The sequence below is a fragment of the Oxyura jamaicensis genome, chromosome 1 (assembly GCF_011077185.1).
Source record: "Oxyura jamaicensis isolate SHBP4307 breed ruddy duck chromosome 1, BPBGC_Ojam_1.0, whole genome shotgun sequence".
Lineage (NCBI taxonomy): Eukaryota > Metazoa > Chordata > Aves > Anseriformes > Anatidae > Oxyura > Oxyura jamaicensis.
The window spans coordinates 109,870,380-109,880,886 of NC_048893.1; positions in this window are offsets into that span (position 1 = coordinate 109,870,380).

Sequence of the window (10,507 nt, forward strand, 5' to 3'; positions counted from 1 at the left end):
ACTGAGGGACAGTCTTGCTTAACAGATGTTTGGAAGTCCTGGAAGATATTGCTAAACCTGTCTGGGAAATGGTATTCCTATCTTGCAAAACTTTTTGAGATTTTAAAATATTTTCCTGCTCTGAATCAGAAAGTGAAATGTTACACGTTGTAACATTTTGTTCTTATTAAATTAAAAAAAAAAAAAAAAGAGGGAAAGAGGGAAAGAAAGAAAAATGTGTGCCACAAGTGTCAGACCTCACCAGGTAAACAGAAGTCAAGTCTTGGGCAGATGGAGCAGGATGTGGTCTCTCCTGACCCTTCAGCTTTTATCTGCTTTTCCAGTGTTTTCCAATAAATTCCATCTCTGCTTTCCTTTGCCTTAAGTTTTGATTTTCAATTTCAAACCAGTATTCTCTTAAGTAAAGTCATATCTTTTTTTTAAAAAAAAAAAAATATGGACTACATATTACTATCTGCATTATAAATAAGAAGTGTACCAGGTGGTTAGTTTTCTCCCATACATTAAATGATTACTCTGGGGTTTGTTACATCAGCTAAGGAAAAACCAGGTATGATTTATTGACTGAAATGTACTGAGAACAGATTACGGAAGCACAGAACCACAGCATGATTGGGGTTGGGAGGGAGATCTGGAAGTCACCTGGTCCCACTCCCTGCTCAAACAGGGCCAGCTAGAGCAAGCTGCCCAGGACCTCGTCCAGGTAGCTTTTGATCTCCAAGGATAGGAACACCACCACCTCTCTGGGCAACCTGCACCAGTGCTCAATTACCCACATAGCACAGAAGTGCTTCCTGAGATTCAGATGGAGCTTCCTGTACTCCAGTTTGTGCCCACTGCCTCTTGTCCTGGTACTGGGCACCACTGAGATTACTCACCTATTTTCATATTTGTCCGCTTTAAGGTTAAATGATGCTTCTGATGCATTCTTTAATTTTAATTAGATGGAATGATGGCCCAACAACATAAGACAGTGGACATTTCTGATGGCAATATTGTAATCATAAGTATCCAGGATTCCCAGTCCAAAATTTGCCATTAAATCTTTGTGTAGCTTTGAGAGAGAGAGCAGGTAAAGATATTGAGGTAGATAAGCTGTCTGTTAAAACAGTGATGAAATGAAAACAATACAATCTGTCTCACAAAGGAGTTGCAGAGAGTGCTTAGTTAGTATTTACCAAGTATTTTGAAAAGAATACATTTTATTCTATAATCCATTCTCTGAGTCTTCAAAAAAATGGAAGCCTTGTATGTTACTTTTTACTTCAAAAGTGAACTGCAGATTCAGTGTCCTGTTGCGCTACTGATCCAATTTTACATCCTATGTAAAGTCACTGATTTCAACACTGTTACATCAGGCAGGGAGTTTGTTCTTTGTGTCTTCGACCATTTCATTTTATCCTATTTTGCTTTCCGATAAAATCACTAGGGTGAGGAGGATTGGGTCTGAAATAAAATAGGAAAATTTTATGTGACATGCTGTGGCAATTCAAAGTGACAGGCTAATTCTAAAGCAAACATTTCTAATAACTGAGGTACTTCATGAAGTTTGAATGAGTTTTAAAAATATTTTAAGAGTACTACTTCTTATTAACAGGCACTGACTTTAATGATAAGATTAAATCTACACTTGTAAAAATGTCTGTGACTCAGAAAGCCATACTCACTCTGATATTATACATTTCTCTAATCTTATAAACTTCTTTGCACTTGATTTTCCCAGTTCTTTTAACTTGTTATATGCCTGCTTCACATTGCCAGAGTGGCAAAGAGCAGCCATAGAGACCTGAGAATGAAATCTGAATTTGAAATGAATCTCAGAAGAGGAAAGAAGAAGCTCTTGGTGCTCATTGGTGTCCAAGGACCACTGTGGTTGGTTATCAGAACAATCTTATTTGGGAGAACAAATGTTAATTCAGAACAATATACAACACTGCTATTTTTCAACTAAACTGTCACTCTGAGCTTGCTGAGGAAGATCAGCAAAGCTGATTTTTGTTTGCAGCTGGCTGGCATAAATCTAATAAAATCAGGGCATCTTCCAGCTGAGGTACAGCTGAAAAGGAGGACTGAAAGGAGAAGAAGCACTGACCAAGGAACATACCTTCATCAATTAGATGGTATGAATTTTAATACAAAATGGCATCAAATTTAGCAGACTGTTCTGATTCGTGTTTTCTGTCCTGGTCTCATAGCTGGCAATTTCCCTCTTAGATCCTACAATAGGTTTATTAATGTTGGAAAGATATAAGAATGGGATGCTGGATTATAACAGCAAAACCATAAGTAGCTAATCTAACAGCCTTATTAATTATATTTCAGTGTCCCAAAAGTTGAAAGAAACCACATGCTTGGACAACTGTTTTGTCAAAGAAGGTAACTTCCAGGTGACATTTTTTCTTCCAGGGCAAGAAGAATAATTTTAAATCAACACTCTACAAAAGAGTATTCAGCTTGAGTCAGTATTACTGAGATCACATATGAGGCTGTGGTTTGCCAAATATACAGCCACTAAGAAACTGTGATTTACCTTGTTTTTGTAGTATTTTTAAACACATGCAAAAGTTCGTGTACATATATGTGATAAATAGGAGCTTTATTAAAACAGGATATTTGTGGTTAGCTAAGAAGTTCTCAGATCAAATGATGTATGTATAGGAAAACACCAGCTTCAGTTCTCATTTGATATTTCTTTCCTGTCCTTTTTCCTAAACCTCAAGGCAGAAGCCTTGCCTTTAACACTCTCCAGAAGACTATTGCCATCTTTGTGCCTGAGCAGCTCTCCATGCAGAGAAGTACTGTGAGCTTCATTTCTGGCTCCCATGGCATGGTGCTCCCTTGGCTGCCTGAGCACCACAAGACCATCCACACCTAGCAATTATTTTAATCACACCTTCATTTTACCTCCTGCCTGCAGCATGCTGCCGACTAGGAAGAGCACTGGTAATTAGTGTAAAATTAGATAAGAAGCAGAGCTGGAGTGCACATTGTCTGAAGGTTGCAAGAAGGGCCAAGCCACCATGCAGGGCTCTGCTGCTTCCCTGTGGGATGAGGGTATCTCCCTGACCCACTTCTTCACTCCACTCACCCGTCCAGCCCATAATACAGGACACGTTGACATCTCCCAAAGCCTGTGCCAAAACACACCACCAGCCCAGCAGCCCCAAAACATAACCTGAGCAAAGCATGCTTGGACAAAGAAGGAGGCAACGCTGTGTTTTTCCTGTGCAGTAAGGACATATTCCTAACAACATCACCATATCCTCATCTACTGCCCTGGCTGCAAACTCACTCTGCTTGTTGATGAGAGAACAAGTCAAAGAGATGAGGAGAGAGGAGGGGACAGGGGAATGTCTAATGAACACTAAAACCATACTTTATTTATGGTAAGCCCCCACAGGTCCCCTTTAGCATCCTGGAGACTTGAGAGGAATGTAGACTAAGCCCCAAAAGAGACACTTAAGTGCTTTCCTCCCCCTGGAGCATCAGCTGAGATTGAGAGAGGAAAAGAAGGGGAGAGTAGCAATAGCCTCAGAGGAACAATGCATAAAGTGCTGGTTTCCCTCATGCAGCTGATGGGCTGTGAGGAAGGCAGAAAAGGTAAGAAGCATCATCTGAGCCCCAGAAGGGAGAAGTACCACTTTCTAGTACTGATTTTTTTGAACAACAGATGAAAGATCATCTTTTTCTTGAACGAAATGTTAGCTGTGGCAAGGCCTGGTCCTGTGAATGTTTACCTATGTGTTCAAGTTGAATACCAAAGGATAGACTTCAGTTAAGAAGAGATAATTTATAGGCGTAAGGGAGGAAAAATAGAACTTGGATTGAAACATTGGATTGAAATTTTTTTTAACATTTTCCCTCACTTCAGTTATGATCAAGGCAGCAATGAAAACAAAGATGTCATAGTTAAAGGGCAAGCATAGAGCAATACAGCCTATAAAGTGTTCTCCCTCTCACCACATTGAGCTACTGAAAATTTTTAACACTTGAGAGTTTTTTTTTTTTTAAAAAAAAAGAGCAGAAAAAAAAAATAAACTTTTACACAGGATAATATGAAGATTTTCAGCCTGCAGACATGCATGGATTGACCGACTTTATCTCTGTGACTGCATGACTGGAGCCAGGGATGTTAGTTTAGCAAACATTTCATGTTTATAGGACTGGGTGCAAATTATGAAATGATCACACAAAAGTACAATAGCTTCCCTTGCACAGCATGTGAAACGGGAAGAGCTGCCATGGATCCACAAAAAAGATTCCCACCATTTGATCAGTTCTTCTCGTATTGAAGGAAAGAAAGAAAGGGCTTAAAAGAAAAGCAAAATTAAAAGCTTTACCAGGAAAATGAAAACTCCTCAATAAATGCGGCTGTTGAATGAGCTCCCACTCCAAAAATAAATAATCATTAAAAAAATTCAACCAATATTGGTTTTCTATAGTTGCACTTGACCGTGGCCAGAGAAAGCCAATGGGTTTGTTGGGCACTCAGGGAAGGACTTTCTCTTTAAAGTAGCAGAAGGTAAAAAAAAATAAAAAAATAGAAGTTCACTTCCACTCTTTTGTTCTGTACTGTCAGAAGTTTCATACATTATACTGTGCATCTAGCTGCTTCTTACCCATGAGTAATGCATAAATGTTTATAATATGCATAGTACAGCACTGTCCATTCAAAATATTTTCCCAGATTTTAATATTATTTGAAGGTTATACTGATTTCATCCATTTATACAGTAAGTAAGAAATCTGAAAATTTAGCTTCTTGTATCATCTGTTAGCTAAAACTGCACTTCTAACATGCTACTACTATTACCATGTTCATTTGAATCCAAAATTTTCACCAGTATTTGGGATCCAGTAAAGTGCTTCCATTACAAGAAAAGGCATATCTTCTGCCCAGTTCTGCTAAAGTAAAGACATCAAGCAAACCTCTACTCTCTGAACACTGAGTGGTTCACACAGCCAAAGCAGTCTTTCAACACCTTTGCCCAGTAGGAGCTCTGCCCTCTCTCAGCTTTCTCTCTGCACTACACAAGTGTTTTACTAGATGCTTTGCCATTTTCTGATTGTTTTGGGGACGCTTATGGGTGGTGCTCCTCTTTCATGGATAAGACGAAGCATCTAGAAACCCTCACCTACACCCAACTGCAGCAACCCCTGGCCAAGCCTTGGCAAGAGGAGATGTTTAGCCCTCCTGTTTCTCCCAGGTTAGACTCTCCCTGTCAATGCTGGGCACAGCAACGTGGCATGAAGCAGAGCTGCAGATCTGCCACAGCATGATACTAGGAGCAGTGCCAGCCCTGTGCTAGGGGAGCAGGATGTATGCACTTCAGGGGCTTGTGCCCCTTCACCCTCACCAGTCAGTCCAAGCCCACTGTAAATGGGTGCATTGCTCTTTAATTGGCATCATTACCTCATATAATGTTGTCTAATTATGTTATTGATTTCTTTCCCCCATTCTTTTTAATGGATTTCCCTTCCAATTCACCCTCAGTAAAGACACTGGCGAGCAGAGAGGATGGATCTCCAGGGAACCTCTTCCAAACATGCACTGCATACAGCATACAGGTGTTTCAGTCTGCATCTGCCTCTTAGCTAGCCAGAAGCAACATGTTTCAGGGGATGGTGGAAACAGCAAGAGACATCGCGGCCCACTAACACAGGCACAGTAATCACTGCTCCATAATAACAGACAGAATTATTACTGTGACCAGATTTTTTTTTCTTTTCAATTTTTTATCTTATTTCACAGCTCAGAGGAGCTTCTCATAGAGCTAGGCAGGAAAAAGATCTCATATCCTGCGAAAAATTTTGTAATTTTATAAATATTGTGATTGCACATTGGGAAACACCCAAGAATTTGAAACAAAAATCAGCATGACCATCATCCATCCCACACCCAGGGCAAAGTAGCAGATAGGTTGTAAAGGCACTGCAAAACAGCATGTCTCTGTGCATGCAACCAGATAAAAGTCAGAGGGGGCTCTGCCCATCCTCTCAGCTGTCTGGACACAGACCTGTAACACAAAACTTGTCATGCATAGCATTTTGAAATATGGTCTTTTTTCCTTGAATTTTCATAGGTGGTGCAAATTTGGATGTAATCTCCTTGCATTTCCACAAATTTAATTTCTCCGCAACAAAATGATTCCATTTCACTTTGTGTCTGTTGGGTCTTGTAAGAGTTCAAGGGACCAAAGCCAGGTGGTACTCCTAAGGCCCCAGGGCACTCCCCAGCATTGTGTGAGTGGAGATAAGAAGAAAGTGGTGCATAGCCAACATGGAATCCCCTTTGGCTAACCAGGGCTAGAAACAGCTTTTCTAACCAGGATTAGAAAAACCACAGTGGGAAGTGCGGGATCCACCTTTCAAGTCATCAGGTTTCATGACAAGAAAATAGTCCTTGGAGTCAGATCAAAAGTTCATTTGGCTGAGTACAGATGGTGGCAGTATATAGTATGGGATGCTTAGCTGGAAAAAAATAAAAGAAACAGGGCAATCTTTAAGCCTTATATATCCTCTGGCTTGTAAGAATAAGTAGCTTCAGGCCATTGAGCCAGTAAGTGCGCACATTTATTGTGGATATATAGGTCCCAGGTCACACACTGCATGGTGGTGTAGGCAAGTCAAGGGAGGGGAAGGTGGCATGTAAACAGAAAATGTGACTATTGCATGCTCCATCGTGAACAGAGCCAGCTGAGATTTATCCACTCTATTGGAACAAATGCATTTGCCTAGTTATGAATGAGTTTATCCAGTCCTAAAGGATTCACAAAGTTCAAAGAGATGCAAGGAGATGCATTCCCTACCATGTTCTCTGTGCCATCATGCAGAGAGCAGCTGCAGGTGTCAGACCAACATATGGTGTGAATTGCCACTCTTCTGCTCTGGGGTCAAGGAGCTGTCCAGAGCTATGTATTACCTGAGATGGGGTTGGCTTTGTTTCCAAGCTCTACCATGGGAGATAGTTTTATCTGGATCCCCAGGAATGTTCCTTGTTGTGTAGCCATACCTTGTTGTTAAGGAAAAAACAGCATTTTCTGCAATGGGGAATTACAGTATTTTCCACAGTGGAGAACAATACATGGGATTTTTCTGCTTTGCTGCAACAAGGTTAAGGCAACAGCAGCCAGTCAATAAGCTGATATAATTGTTAGCTGTTTGTATAAAGGAGTCTGAGTCCCTGGATGTTGTCAGATGGGTTTTGCCAGTGTCAGATACAGAGGTCAGTGTTCAGGGATAATAAAGTCAAATCATTCCAGGCTGAAAACTCACCTTCTAATTCCATTCGTCTTTCTTTCCTACCAAATCCAACACTAAAGTCATGATAAACCCTGCATTTGATGCCTATATTGGCGTTTTTTATTGCTGATGGGAGTAGGCGGCAGAGGAGATTTCTGGTGTCACACAGATGACGATGTTCTCAGGAGAGATGTTTGCCTGTAACTTCTGAGAATAGAGTATGGCACTCACAAACTTTGGGTTAAAGTCTTATACAGAGCTTTAGAAGTGGCCTTTACAAACACTCAGGACAACAGGTGACGAGGAGAAGTTGTCCTTTTTTTCTGCCTTCTATGTCAAAACTTGTAATACTACGGTTCTACTACGAAAGATGCTGTCAGCTTTGTTGGGAATTCATTAAAAAAAATAAAAATAAAAATAAAAAATAAAATAAAAGCCTCCTAACCTCATAGCTTCTCAGTTATGGATGAAATGTTATGATAACTTTAACTTCTCCAAGCTAAATCATCTGGATGGCTAATCCTCATAACAGAGCTCCTCACAGGTAATGAGCTACATTCTGCTCTCTTAAATGGGTGAGGTGTCACAGATCTCTGCAAACTTGCAATTATACCAGCTCAAAACTGGAGATGAACCATCCTTATACCTACTCAGAATCACATTAGCACCTCATGACTCATTCAAGACCAGTGCCTCTGTTTGCAATAAACACAGAGTGAGAAAAGGTCCCTGCCCTCAGGGATTTGCAGCCAGACATACAGGGAGGACAGAAATACCAATGGAGGATTAAAAGGAAGGTAACTGAGGGCACGCAATATTCAGTAGGCTCTGTTGAACTAAGCTGTACTCCAAGCCAGCCTGTGTTTTTCAAGATTGTATCACTTCAAATACTATATTATGTTTCACAACATGTGTCTGTATGGGCCAGTTAGCCAAAACCCCCTCCAAAGCTCAAGCACAGGGAATCATAAATCATACTGGCACTTCTGTTCAGACATTTTTACATCCTTAAATCACAGCTGTGGGTGTCGTTTCAGGACAGGCAGATGCCCCACTAGCACCTTTCAGAGCTTTAGCTCAGGGTACAAGCCACCCTGCAGATGTGGCAGCATGAGCTTCCCAGCAGGGCCAGAAGCTGCCTTATCCTCCCAAGGCTTCTACAGACTCTGCTTGATTAAACTTTGCAAATATACTCCCAGTCTGAAGCTTTTGTATTACTCAGTAGCCAGTCCCACCTGTCTGCCTTTGTGATCTGGCAAAATAATTTCTCTGAAGGCATGAGGTGCAAGGCATCCCAACGCTGCCCCATCACCATTATGAGCTGAACCCTTACTCTACCACCATAAAGAAAATCCCTGAGAAATAAGGGCTGTGTGAAAGCCTAATCAGGCTTGAAGTCAGGTCATTTTACTTTGCCTGGTGTTAACATTTCCCTTTGGTAAGGAGCCTGTTGCTTAAGCATTGGCACCAAGTACATGGTGTTCTGTACACCTAATCTGCCACTGGCCATTTGAGGTGCCCTGGGGCACTCAAGCCATCCTGCCAGGAGGTCAGATGTGAGCTAGTGAAGTCCTGCACCTCTTGGAGCAGTAGCTTGGCTCTGAGGACACACTGGGCTGCCTGAAACATCACCAAAAACTTGTGCATGGGCAGAGTATCCCTTCTTCACCGCCTCCAACCTTACAAACCTGGCATGTGTATTGACATGCATAGATCTGGCCCCCACACAGCAGTGTATGTGTTCACTGAGAACATAGTAATAATTCCTGTTCTTTTCAAATTGAATATTTGTGGGAACTTAAAAAAAAAAAAAAAAATCTTAAAAGCTGTCTTGTAAAATTATCTAGGTGTTTGACGTGCAACATCCAGACAGATATTCCCTACAATGTATGTGGAAGAGTGAGAAAGTTAATCCCACCTTTGCCTTTGTACAATATGACATAAAGAAATACTTCTGCTATTTCCACATCAGGCAATTTTGCCTTTTACATATTAGGCAATAAAAGCCTCCTTTCTGGGAAAAAAATGGTGCTTTTTAGTCACAGATATTGTAACACCACTTTGCCAGTCTTCTGCTTCAGCTTCATTTTCTCCTGTGTCTCCTGTGTCTTGAGACAGAACAGAGGTGTTGCAGTCATCAGGAGTGTTCTGGACTCTGTTACAAAGAAATTATGAATTACGCATCATTGATTTATGCTTTTATTTAGTCTCAACCAGTGGAAAATAGAAGCAATGCTGATGTGTGAAACAGCACTCTTGGCACATGTTGCTAGAAAGATAGGATTGAGGAAAATTTAGGTAACATCCTATCGTGTTTCTTAAACTACAAACTCTCTCACAGTTGGTAAGTGTAGACTTTTACTGTATTTTTTCAAGAAGTAAACTGGCATCATTTTCACCAGGATGTGCAAAACTGTCACACTGGGATGTAGAAGAAGGTTGCTGAGGAACTATTCATCTTCTGGTTAAAAATGATTAACAAGAAATTATGTTTTTTAAGACATACTCATTGAATAAAATTTGACATATATTACTGAAGCACTGGAGTGTATCAGCCAATGTACTTTGTTCTCCTGGACACTCACTCTGCTGACTGGTGCCTGGTATTAATTCTACTGATCATTTGAGATCACACCTTGGCAATTCATAAACACCTTACTAAGCATTTTCTTTTTCAGACCTTCCACAAAAATGGGAAGAGATTGTTCCTGAAGATGAACAACACAAAACCTCACCATTTGTGGGACAAGACTACAGCCAATTCACATAAAAGCTAAAAATAAAGAACCAATGTTTTATTCCCTGTTCTTGCAGAGCCTTCAAGGGCTTATGGTGTTTCAAGTTTTTGATGAGAAATGCTCTAGAGAGAACACTTATTTGCAGGCACATCATTGTGATACATGCAAGTCAATTTACCCACTTTTGACCAAGCTGTAAGATAAGAGCATGGTGTGAGGCGGATGAGGTGCAGTTAGTGGGTGCTGGAAGCCAGCACAATGCTGCTCTGGCATGGGAGGGAACCTGGTGGAGGGGCTGGGGACTTCGGTTGGGCTGTTGAGTAGGTCCAGTGAAAGCATAGTGAAGGCTGCATGTTCTCCCAGGAAAACAGGCATTTTAGTTCTAGGGAAGGGAAGGGAAGGGAAGGGAAGGGAAGGGAAGGGAAGGGAAGGGAAGGGAAGGCAAGGCAAGGCAAGGCAAGGCAAGGCAAGGGAAGGCAAGGCAAGGGAAGGGAAGGGAAGGGAAGGGAAGGGAAGGGAAGGGAAGG